The 13,455-nt window shown below is 39.9% G+C and overlaps 1 protein-coding gene across 2 annotated transcripts in view; it reads left to right on the plus strand.

Moving 5' to 3' along the window:
- The first annotated feature begins 1,180 nt into the window (after positions 1-1,180).
- The window catches only part of HAPLN1 (hyaluronan and proteoglycan link protein 1), a 77,274-nt gene continuing 64,999 nt past the window's right edge, over positions 1,181-13,455 (plus strand). The window contains exon 1 of one of the 2 annotated variants that reach the window (XM_082724691.1): positions 1,181-1,432. The gene's annotated coding sequence lies outside the window, so the exon portion shown is untranslated. The remainder of the gene's footprint in view (positions 1,433-13,455) is intronic. The other variant, XM_082724688.1, reaches the window with a different exon arrangement.

Genomic DNA, 13,455 nt, shown 5'->3' on the forward strand with positions numbered 1-13,455 from the left:
TGGCCCTCTCCCAGCGCCCCGCGCCCGAGGAGCCCCGCACCCCCGGCTCTCCGGCACGCCAGCCCGCGTCTCGCCTCCTCCTTGGCTCGGGGGCCCTCGGGCTTGTTTGCTTGTCCTCATCCCCGGGCCAGCCCCGCTCCCTCCCGGCTGCTTCAACAGCCGTTTGCTTCCTGCGGTGTGTTTCTTTTTTTCCCCTCCTAGGCTCCATCAAAGGTGGCTCTGTTATTGAAATATGAAGCCATTTCCTCTCCAAAACCCTTGGTTACTCAAGGCGGGAATCAATGGACCTATATACTCTCCCAGGAGTTATAAATAAACGTCTATTTGTTCAGGAGGCGTTTTCCCGCGTGTCCCAGCATCTTCCCCAGTGGTTATTTTAGGGTGTGTGTGTGTGTGTGTGTGTGTGTGTGTGTGTGTGTGTGTGTGTCTATGTGTGTGTGCGCACCCGCGCGCGCGCGCCCTGTGCCCATCTGGTTCTAATCCTGGGTATGGATCCATAAGCCAACCCCACCCATCTCGTCTGCCCCTCGCATTCCTCACTCTATAAATAAATCCAGGTTCTTTGAGCTCTGTCATGCCTGGGTACAATAGCAGTTGTTAGCCAAGATTCAAACCCAACATCGGTATCGAGTCCAGTACACAAGAAAATACACTTCTTGCAATTTGGAAGTGTGGAAGTGGAAGGGCACCTCCAGTTTAGGAAACTTTGGCTGCTGTTGTCATAACTGTCTCTCCACCAAGTCACCCTGGATCTACTGGGGAAAGGGAGACCTCTCCCACCTTTGGATTTTCCTCTGAACAGAGGCTAAAAAACAAAGCACGAATGTACTGCCCTCCCGTTTCTGCCTCACACTGCTGCCCCATAGAGGATTCTCCTGACCCGTTGCCCCAGCATCTCTGTACAGACCCAGGAGTGGTGAGGGTGCAGGAGGTGCGGTGTGAGTGGGGGGTTTGTGGCTGTAGCTGCTGCTTTCCCTGAACCCCTGAGCTGGATGCTCCGGATATTAGCAGAGTGGAAAGTCATCTAAGAAGCTGCTGTTTCACAAGATCTGGGCACAGAGCTGCCCCTCCCTTCCTCCCTGAAGTTTGCATGAAGTGCACGTTAGGCTGTAATTAGGGGATCTGGGAGGAGAACTTTCCTGGTGACGCTTTGCTTTTCTTCTGCTCTTGGTGAGAAAGTGCCTCCTTCTTCCCAGGACCAGGACTTCTGCCATCCAGCGCCACAAAGAGACATTCTGCGCACGCACATGCACACACACCACACACACACTCTCACAGTCTCTCTCTCTCTCTCTCTCTCACACACACACACACACACACTTGCCCAGAGACAAACTTAAGGTGAGGAGAAAGAGCGCTAGCTTCACTTGATCTTCAGGCTCCAACCTCAACAGGACTTGAGAGCATCTGAACTTCTGGATTTCAGGACAAGGTAAAACTTCCATAAATTTTTCACTCTTCCTCTCAAACCTTAGTGCCTTGAAGATTTCAGAGAGCAATACATATTATGATGTATATATACATTAAAACAAATTTTCTTATTTTCTTTCATTTTGAGTTTAACATGACATCTCAACTTTTTTTTTTTTTTTTTTTTTAAGAGTCATATTGTCAGGTAAAATCCTGAATTGCAATAAAAAAGCTCAGTCTAGATTGGGCTAAGGATTAACTCTAGTATCCTGGCATTTGCTCCTGGTACTATAAATCTGGCAGGCGCGTGGTTTCCAAGTGGTGGCTTTTCCATCTGTATTTCAACAAGCATTTTAATAGCACCTGAGATGAAAAACAGGATAGTATAGGTTGAAGGAAATGCTGAGGAATGGGAATGTCCATTCCAGATTTTTGAGTTTTGTTTTAGGGAATATATAGGTTTGTGTGGAAAAGAAAGTAACTGTAATCACAGATAATACTGGTTAGATGGATAATCTTTGAGATGTTACGAATTTTGGTCCGCACGCCTCCAGGTAATTGTGAAATTAAGATTTTAGAGTTACAATGCCTTTCCTACATTGAATGATGTTGATAATTAATTTTAAGATACTGAAAAATATTTTAAAGTCATAGTTTTTGAGATTACTATTGAAAGTTGCTTAAAGGAGTTATGTGTTGAGACTGTTTACCACTCTAAGCAAATCTGAATACTTTGGGGCTTAAATGAAGTTGTTTTCTTCCACTGAATTTGACTGTTGTGTTCAAAATCAGATGGTTTATTATTTTGAAAATATGTTACTTTATTTTCAATTATCACTGGAAAAACACACTGAGTGGCCAGTACATTTGGGAATTTTTAGGGTGGAAAGTGTTCCTGTACATGTTCCAATGTGATGTCATAAAATCAAACATACTGGCTGGCATCTTGGAAGCTAACGGTTTTTAAGAAATAAAGCCTATGAGTTAATTTCTAAGTGAAATGTAATATTTATTCATTACAAATGTAGTTTCTGGTAACATTCTATTTGATTATTTCAGTGTACTGAATCGCAGTAATTTTATACACACTTCTGTGACTTCAATATTTCAATGCAATCATAAAGTAGGAACATCGTTCTATCAAAAATGTATCATAGTAGTTCTCTCTGGTAACTTTCACAGTGATAATTTTTACATCAGTGTTTACCTTCATTTCCATTTATTTCTACTAATTAAGAAGGTTTTTATTTCATTCAGTAAAATAAAATGTATGCCAAAGGTTTATTGAGCATTTATTAGTCTTCAGTCATTTGGTGGCTATCTGTTCTCAATAATTTAATTGTTTAAGCTGGGAGAATGATGTTACATTTTAGGTAACCTCTTCACAAAATTGGAAACAGCTTTTAAAATGGGAAAACTAGATAAGTAGAAGTAATTTTCCTTAAATTTAATTAAATGAGCGAGAGAAAACCAACAACCTCAAAAGATTGCTGGCCCCCAGGGAGAAGGTACCCAGAGGCCAATGTTCCAGAGGTGTCCTGGGGGTCTGAGCTTTCTATGAGAAACAAAAAAGAGAAGACCGTCATGTTCTTATAAAGTGAGCCATTTATTTATTGTCAGCAGGCCCTGTCTCTCAGAGGAATGACTGACACTGTAATTTAGAAGTACTGAAGAGACTTTCACAAAGAAGAATCAATTCATTATATCCCTAGTGGTTTCACTTCCTCTTCCTTCCTTTGGGAGCAAGTAACACATCCAGGATAAATACATTTGGCAGAATATGCAGAAAGATACTCTATGAGTAGATAGTTCACCAAAGTCCTGCATTTTAACACCTTGGTTGCAGAATACTGGTATTTTCTGAAGAGTCGAAGAAGTTTCTGGAAAAATGAACACAAATCCTTTTTCAGGAAATAACTCCCTTTTCCAGAAAACACTAGTGTTGGTTTTTCTTTTCATTTCCTTTTGCTTGTTTTCCATGCATGTTTTATTTTCCAGATTACTTTTTTTAAGATAATGGTATTCTACCAATTAAAATTCCAACAAAATGCAAAGCAAATTTGAAAATAACTTTTACATCAGAGTCTTCCGTTGCCTTTGGTTAATTTTCCAACACCCTGGATTCATTATTAGTAACCATGGTACTTGGTCTGTGTTATTTCAATGTACTTAGTCTGTTATTTATAGGTGACAAAATATTGTTGGAGGAAAATAGGGAGGGATGAAACCCGAATATACTTAGGATTTTAATCAATAGTGGTTAAGGGGAATTAGAGGAAACAGCTGGTTAAACAAATATTAGGCGTAGAGTGGTCGTGATGGCATAAATTAATAATGCAGCTCTTTATTTACACCATGAAAGGTAGGGTCTGTGAGGGTTCAGTGTGTGAAGCACGGTCCCTGTGTGCCACCTAGTGGTTGAGTCAGAGAAGCCTTTCTCTCCAGCCTCTCCGCATTAAAAACTTCTGAGACTTCTCTGTTGACATTGAACACTAGCTGCATGCCAGACATCGGGGTGGGTGCTCACAGCAGAAAATACAGCAAGTGACTTTTATATAATTTAAAAATCAAGGCACCACTTAACTGTTGATTAAGTCCCCGGTGGTTGCATTTAAAATCAGTTTACTCTTTCCTGGGTAATTTACCATCAACTCTCTACCCCCATGAGGATATAGTTTAATAACTGTAACTCACTTCTAATAGACAATGTGTTTTTTTTTACAGAGATGTCATGACCTAGTTCAAGAAAGGATGGGGAGACTTTGAATCTTGAATCACTGTTTCTCATATGGAAATACATTTCTGTAAAGTTCAGTGTTGCTGAGTTTAAATGGGTAAATAATTACTAGCTTAAAAGGCTAGTACACAGATACTCACGTATATTATATATTCTCTAGATATTCTTCATTCAATGTATAAGGATAATAGTAAAATTTGTTTGAGGTTACTAAAGGCATTGCCCTAAACACTAAAAATTAGCATAGAGAACAACTTTTTCAGTACCTGTTGTTTGCATGCAGCTTTGAAGCAGGAACACTGCTTTCATGAAATTGACATAATAGTTAAAAAAAAAATCCTAGAAAACAACTATTAGGAAGAAAGCCACTGTTTGAAAGAAGTATCAGGATATTCTAGATTAATCTATCAGAATATTGCACTGAGAATTTTGAAAAACTTTTCTTCAGGAGGTATGTGAATTATTATTCCAAGGGGCTTTTTGCAAGATCTATGACTCAATGGCAACAATGTTCAGCACATCAGCATTAATCAAGACAAGTTCTGAAATTCACATTAGAAGGTAAAATGCCTCCATAAGAAAAAAAAAAAAAGATTAATGTATTACTTGCTGAGTGAGATCTAATGGTGTAATCCACAAATCGAGTTGGGCCTGTTTGTGTGGAATGGAAGCATCCTAGTTAGGGCACTTTGGTTTTGTGTATGGCGGTGAAACCTACATGGGGAAAGAAGGAAACCCTCTCATTAAGTCCTTTTTCATTAATGCCACAAAATTATAGCCTAAGTCGATCAGAGGTGGTGCCTGGAAACACTATCAATCATGTAAAAGAAAGCATATTATCTTAATTCGTATTTCCAACAAGTTGTTATCCACCAGAAACAAACCATCCTGTTGACAATTTCTTCAGACCATCCTTGTGATTTAGAATGAATCCCATCCTTGTACTTCGAGGACCTGTCAGAGGCCGTGAAAGTAGAACTTTAGACATGGATTGGAAATGTGTCATTCATGGTTTCAGATGGCCTAGTGATACTAGACAAGAACAAATTTGTGAATAAGAACCCGCCAAGCTCTCCAAAATGGTCGGCTGCTAAGGGGTTCTTGGTGATATCAGGGAGTCGGTGCACCTGATGGCTTCTCCCAGCAGTGGGGACCCGGAGAGGGCTGCTGGTGGCGAAGAGTTCTTAGCCACATGCAGATCCAGCCAGGATTTGTTTAAAATAGCAAACGGTGCTGGACTATTTTGAGCATCTATTCATTGTTTTCGTTTAACAGGGGAGTGAGAGAATGATGCCTGAGATGGGGGGGGAGGGAGGTGGCGGGGTTGCAAGAAGGCCAGGAGGCTATTTGCAAAACAAGGCAAAGCAAAAACAAACAAAACAAACTCCCCAAATGAAAGTCACGGAACATTGACTACATTCAGTTCAGGTGTTGATTCTCAGACTGGTAAGGGCAACAGAAATTTCCCCTTTTGTCCAAACTACCTTAACCCAGAGAGAACACAAATCACTGGATTTGTTACTAAATTCCAATTATGGTACTCCTTTACATTTACTGTATTAAATAAAATCCAATTAAGTTAAATAACATTCACATTATTTTTGTGGTAAATCTGGATTTTCCTAAACTTTCCATACAGTTTCATGGATAATATCCTGAATCAGTCCCCACCTATACTAGGTGATTTTCTCATTTTGACTCTCTTATTTTGAATTGGGGATCACCTCATTTGATCATTCATGCTCTCCATTTGTTCATTCAACAAAAATTTATGAAATACTTGCTATTTGCCAGGCACTGTACTAGCACTATGTGCCGGGACCCTCACTTTATACCATGAAAATTCATTCTGAAAAATTCAGAACATCAAAATTGATTGTAATAAGGAAACTAAAAGGCTACAAGATCCTGAGGTACACAGAAACAAGCAGAAAGTTCTAGCCTCGTAGTTTTTGTATTAAGAGAATTTGGGGCACGCATCTTTAAAATCGTTTTCTTTGTTTGTGTCGAGCTGAGTGGATAAGAACTTTAGTTTTTGGTTGTGTGGGCACAGATGGGCCTGGGAGGGCGGCTCTGATGCTGCAGACCTCCAGGAGGACAAAGCTTCCAATAATCTGTCTGCTTGGATGGACAGGAAAAGCAAAACTTCATTTGCACACAGTTGCTGTCTGCCAGTTTGCATCTAAAATTCAGATTGCACACAGAATGATTTAGTGCCTACCATTTGCACCAGGCACCATGCTAGGTGTTGCAGAGTACTTGGCTCAAGGAGTTCACAAGCTAGTGGAGAAGACAGATGGATGCCCATCATGAATCACTAGTAAAATTTGCCACGTAGGTGAAGTTTGCCTTCCTAGTCTCCTGGGTCTCTTTTCTTTGCCTTTATCCAAACTTTCCACCCTGCCTCTGTCTCGTAAGTAAGACTCCGGCTCTCCACCCCCACGCCCAGAGGATCTGATACTTCTCTGGTTTATTGATTTCTTGACTGACTGATTACACTTCAGTGTGAATGAGTTTCACTCATGCATTTACATTTCAAGCCTTTTATGTCTCTAAAGTAAATGTTTTGTTTTCTGTGAAAAGAATTTCAAACATTCAGGGGCCTTCCTATCCTTACACCAAAGGGTGTAATTAAGCTGATTTAGTCCTCCATGGTCTTCAATCTCTCACTTACCCCACTCCATATGTGAGGTTAGAGGGACTCCCTCAAGGCCCGTTTCTGGAGACTGGAAGGATCTTGGGTCCTGCTAATGACAGGCTCCTTTTCACTGAGCCTGATCAACCTGTCCTTTCACACTCTCTCCAGAGCTGTGCCCGGACCAGGTTTCCCCTCTCCCACCTGGAAAGCCCATCCGTTTGAACCCTTCCGTTTACTTTGCCAAAACCTGCTCTGAAGACCTCCCAGCCCTTCGTCCCCATGCTTGGGTTTCTGCTCCTGGACAGAGAGAGCACTTAGAGCCTTTTATATCCCACTGACTGAGCCCTTGGGCCACCCTAAGTGTCCAGGTCTAGAGGGAGGGAACAACAGGAAGCCACATATTTGGTCTAAGGGCTCCTCTAAGTGAAGGAGCTGAGGGAAGAAGATGAAATAGGCATAGGGTAAGCGTAGGAATTAGATACCATACCATGTTGAAAAGTCAACATCTTTTGAATGAAAGGTACTTCACTACAATTGGTTTCCAAGGAATTTTGACATTGATGTTGATTATAAATTCTGGAAAACTAACTATGGGGAGGGGGAATGAAGATCTGCTTTGCCTTTATATAAAGAACGCAATCAGAGCCATTTGTGTAATTCCTTCCCATTTTATGATTGATTAACATACGGCATAACGAAAGCCATATCTTATTAGTTGTTTCAGCTTTGTGTTCTCATTGATTGTGCCACCATAGTTTGGTACTCCTACAAAGTACTGATCTGTTCTTACATGAAGATATGCTCACTACTTTTTAAAGCCAGGACCGAGAACCCAGACTTAGAGACTTTTCTTCCCCTTCTTCCCTGCGTCTTAGAGGAAAGGGATCATTGGTATGTATTATTCACCTAGCTGGGAGATCTAGATGCTGGAAATTTAATAGGTGCCCTACCAATGCTTACTGTCGTTGGCAGCTCCCAGTACAGGGCAGAACATGAGGTTTTCGGGGTCTCCCGAGTGCCTAGATTCCAGAGGTCGGAACACTTCCCAACCTTAGGCCATTCCCGGACTCAGCCTTTATTTCCTTTTTAGTCTTCTGATTTTTCATTGTTGTTAAATGTATAAAATCATTCCAGATTCAGATAAGAATAATTGGTATAAAATGAATAATGTAAATAGAAGTAATTGATCATTTCAAAAAAAAAATCTCTAAATTTAAGGAAAGCAAGACTAGAGGCTGGAAATGAGTTGAGAGAGGCCTTGGACCAGTGTAGGCATGGCAGGCATGATCTAATAAGGATCCATCTATTGGATGGAAGAGAGAAGTCAAGGATAGTGTGACTGTTTCAAAGGCAGAAAATAACACCAAGAGATGTGACAGACTAAGAGTAAGAATAAAGGAAGAATAAAAGTTTCTGGGAGAATCTAGGGACTCTAATTTAGGAAGAACCAGTGGGACAGCCAAGAACTTGTGTGAGTTGAGTGTGTATCTTTAGCACAGGGGAAAAGTTGTGGCTGAAAATAGAGCTCTGGACGTCTTTGGTATTAAAATGGCAGTTGAAAATCATACAGAAGAGGGAAAGCGTTCAGGAAAGAACAAAGGAGAAAACAGCTGACCATGAACTGAAACCCAGGAAAAAACTGATAAAAATGAGTTTTGTCATTGTCTGTGCATAATCTTAACTTGTGTTTTATCAACTATAAATGCCCACTGAGTTGGATAACATCAGTGTTATTAATCTTTATATCTCAGAGTCTTAGTCCTCTGCACATAGAAGGTGCCAGACATGTTTGTTGAATTAAATGAAATTAAAATGGCATTTCTGAACCTTGATACTCTAATGACTGATTTTCATAATGATAACTCTGAACCTGGGTAAGACCCCAAAATGCCTGAATTGTAGTTATTTATTCAATTTTGCCCAATACGGAGCTGGCTTTAAATATATGTTGTTACATTTCGTTGTTTAAAAATCAGTAATCAATGTGTGGTGTAGATGGTAATTCACCAGAGTACTGATTAACCTTAGCCCGTGTTGTTTAGTTTAGCATACAAATGAGCTCGCCACAGAATGCAGCCTAGTTCAGGTCCATTTATAATTCTTTTCCTAGTTCCTTGATCTTGAAGACCTCCGAATCTAAGAGCAAATTTGGAGCCCAGAAACCTGGATTTCTCTGGTTTTCCCAGCAACTTGCTTTTTTCCCCCAGTTTTCCTTTCTTCCACTCCCCATACTAGAGCTGCCATATAAAATCCAAAGGATAATTGAATAATGTTTAGTATAAGTATGTCTCAGATAGTTCATGGTGCATACTTATGCCAATAAGACTATTTGTTGTTTGTCTAAGTTCAAAGTTAGCTGGGTGTCCTGTATTTTTTATTGGCTAAATGGGACATAACTCTACCCTACACTTGAAGTTACTATTATAGAATACGGCAGAGAAGAATTTCCCCATGAAACTTCTGAACACTCTCCCAAAAGTCAACAAATCAAGTTATTGAATCTATCTTCACTAGCTAAATGTATTAAAAAGATAATCAAAATAAAATTACCTATTATATACCAATCAATGCAAATGTATTAAACATCTATAACAATAGTGTTTTTTATATATAACCTGTATACTAATGACTAAATTAAGAATGTCATGAATGTATATTAGTGATCATATATTTTAGTTTATTTTAAATGTTTTAAAATAATATACATATTAGGAGCACCTGGGTGACTCAGTGGGTTGGGCCTCTGCCTTCAGCTCAGGTCATGATCTCAAGTCCTGAGATGGAGGCCTACAGCAGGCTCTCTGCTCGGCCCCCTCTGCCTGCCTCTCTGCCTACTTCTGATCTCTGTCAAATAAATAAACAAAAAATCTTTAAAAAAAATAATGCACATATTAAAAAATTAAACTTTTTAATTTTCACCTTTGCAAGTTGGCAATAATAATAAAACAAGCAATTATTTTTAAATGAAAAAAACTTCCATTCATACATACATGTACAATGGGTATAAATTCCCAAATATTCTAACTGCAGAAATATCTGAAAGGGAGCCTTACCCTTGTTAATTATGTCAGACTGTAGTTATACTGCCACCTGGTGAAGTGTTGAGGGATAATTCAACCTCACCAGTCCATCAACATGTTTTTGCAGATTAACCAACCAACCACTCAAAGTTAAAATTATTTCCTCAGGTGATTAATATTTTTCACTTTACCAAATAATTCCATACACTTTATACTTAGGACTCTCCAGTATTTAATGAACATATTTCCTAGAAGTTTCATGTATTGTCTGCAAATAAGTAAGTGATTCGTAAGATAATAAATTATAAATCATTTAGTACTGCTTTATGTTTTATGACTGAATTTTGATTGTATCTGCATGTATATTAACTTCACTTGACCTTTCAACCTGAATTTCCCATAAATACTGGAACTTAACATGTCCAAAACTGAACTTATTATAGTCCGTCTACCAAGCCTGGTCTATGACATCTCTATATAGATACCAAGGCCATATAATTTATTAGCTAAACCAGAACACTTTGAAAATGAAACGGGGCACCTGACTAATTATTCCAGCAAAGTGACAGAGACCAAGACTCTGTCAACCAAACTGGGGGCCTTGTTATATAAGATAAAAATCATCATAGTCCCAGTCATCCAAACTAGAATACTTGGATTACGGACGACGGGTCCATCAAAATCACCTGCAACTGCCATCCCTGACTTCTTTTCTTCCTTCTCCCTGTTTATTCCGTTTTACATTCACTTTCTCCTCCACTGTCCATCAGCTTTCCCACATTCTCACTGCCTTTGTCCTATTGTCTGCGGAGGAACCCACCAGCCCCAAATCCTTTTTTTCAGGAAAGTCTAATTGCCCCACTTCTTCCACACTTTCTCTAAATTGCTGGGAACTGCTAAGAATAACCCTTATCACCCTGCATAATGGGGCCACTAGATAACCGCGGTATCTGGCTTCAGTTGAATCTTTAATGCTGTGTGGCAGTTCTACCATATTTCTTAAAAGTTTTGTTTCTTGAACCCCCTGTAGCAGATGTCCAGGCCTCCCTAATTCATCCTGAAAACAGAAGTCACCTAGAAAGAATTCTGTCACTGTCCTGCCACCAAAACAAGTCCTTGACCACCAGCATCCCCATATATTCTTTTTTCCCTTCTATTAGGAGAAAAAGATACTCTTTATCTCTAAGAGCCTAAAGCAGATATTACACCCTGAGCTCTAGATCCCATGTCCCCCAGTCTTCTCAGAGGTAGTCCCTATTAATTAAGCTTTTTCTCTCTTACATCTTCAACCTCTCCCACTCTGGTTATTTCTTCCTAATGGCATTTAATTATGGTCATATCTTTTTGTCTTAAAAATATATAATTCTCGGGGCGCCTGGGTGGCTCAGTAGGTTAAAGCCTCTGCCTTCGGCTCAGGTCATGATCCCAGGGTCCTGGGATCAAGCCCCACGTTGGGCTCTCTGCTCTGCAGGGAGCCTGCTTCCTCTTCTCTCTCTCTCTGCCTGCCTCTTTGCCTACTTGTGATCTGTCTGTCAAATAAATAAATAAAATCTTTAAAAAAAAAAAGAAAGAAAGAAATTAGACTCTAAGGGAATCTTAGACGGGTCTGGAGGTGATTATGCTGAGTGAAATAAGTCAAGCAGAGAAAGTCAATTATCATATGGTTTCACTTACTTGTGGAGCATAAGGAAAAATATGTTGATGGACTAGGAAAGGAAAAGTAAATTGGGGGAAATCGGAAGGGGAGATAAACCATGAGGGACTATGGACTCTGAGAAACAAACAGGGTTTTGGAGGGGAGGGGAGGGGGGGTTGGGTGAGCCTGGTGGTGGGTATTAAGATGGGCACGTATTACGTGGAGCACTGGCTTTGGTGCATAAACAATAATCTTAGAACACTGAAAAAAATAAAATTAAATTTAAAAAGATATATATACACATATAGATATCTATTTGTAGATAGATAGATAGATATGCACATATAGATATAAAATTCTCCTTCCCATCAGAGCCACACTTCATGAATTACCTCTGGTCACTCTGTACCTCTTCACCCCATCCACCCCTCAATTCACAGCAATGTGCTCTCTCCCGCAATGATTCCAATGGAATGCTCCATCATTGGGATCACCGATGATTTGTTTTCAATGTTTTCTTTCTCTTAAATGTGAACTTCTCCCGGTTTTATCTACTGTAGTAATGACACCATTTTCTCTCCACTCTGTTTCCAAAACCACAAAGAAGGGCATCACCGTGTTGATTGTATCTCATCAATATCTCATCGATATCTCTTGAACATATATATCATTTTCTATCTCCATCACCCTCTGTGACCATCCTCTCTTGCCCAAATTCCTGCAAACTTTACAGATTGGTTTCTGCCTCTCCTATCTTCTTGCTTTCTGATGCACTCCTCCACACTGAAGCTAGAGTAATGTTTCTCCAGATCAGGGAGAATTATGTATTTTTAAGACAAAAAGATATGAGGGGCACCTGGGTGGCTCAGTGGGTTAAGCCTCGGCCTTCGGCTCAGGTCATGATCTCGGGGTCCTGGGATCAAGCCCCACATGGGGCTCTCTGCTCAGCGGGGAGCCTGCTTCCCCCTGTCTCTCTGCCTGCCTCTCTGCCTACCTGTGATCTCTCTCTCTCTCTCTCTCTGTCGAATAAATAAATAAAATCTTAAAAAAAAAAAGACAAAAAGATATGAAACCTGAATATTGTTGCCTACTTATGCCCTTCAACACCTATCTACTGCTGTGAAAATTGACTTCAAACTATTTAATATCATTTGCAAGGTTCTCAGTGACCAGTTTTAGCTTACATTTCCAGTTTCACCTCCCCTCACCTAAAATTACCCAGCACACCAGGTGACAGGACCCAAGAGGACCAAATAAACACACAAACAAAAAATCAAGATACTAAATAGAAAATAGAGACAGATCAATAGGAGATCTAAATACCAAAGTTACCAGATACAGATTTTGCGTGACTAATATGTTTAAGAAATTAGACTCTAAGAGGGGCGCCTGGGTGGCTCAGTGGGTTAAAGCCTCTGCCTTCGGCTCAGGTCATGATCCTGGGGTCCTGGGATTGAGCCCCACATCGGGCTCTCAGCTCCGCAGGGAGCCTGCTTCCTCCTCTCTCTGATTGCCTCTCTGCCTACTTGTAATCTCTGTCAAATAAATAAATAAAATCTTTAAAAAAGAAAAAAAAAGAAATTAGACTCTAAGGAACTCTTACCAAAGAACAGGAGACTACAAAAAAAAAGGACTTAAATGGAAATTCTAAAACTAAGAAATTGTAATAACTAAAATGAAGAACTCAATACATGAGTTTATAAAAAGTTAAGACACACTGAAGAGATAATTAGTAAATGGAAAATAGGTCTGAAAAACAATAACAACAACAGTAACAACAGCAACAAAAAGCAAACTGAAACCTAAGAGGGAAAGGGAGGAAGGTACTGGGGTGTGGGGTGCACAGAGAGAGGCAAGTAAAAGATCTATGGGGTACAGACATTGCGATCTCAGATGGAGAAACAGTAAACAGGGCAGAAACAATTTTTTAAGAAATAACAGCTTGTGACTGAACATGTCACAGATTCAAGCACCACAAAGCCACAATAGGATAGATACCAGAATAAAAATAAAG

This window comes from Mustela nivalis (genome assembly GCF_964662115.1).
Source record: "Mustela nivalis genome assembly, chromosome: 3".
Lineage (NCBI taxonomy): Eukaryota > Metazoa > Chordata > Mammalia > Carnivora > Mustelidae > Mustela > Mustela nivalis.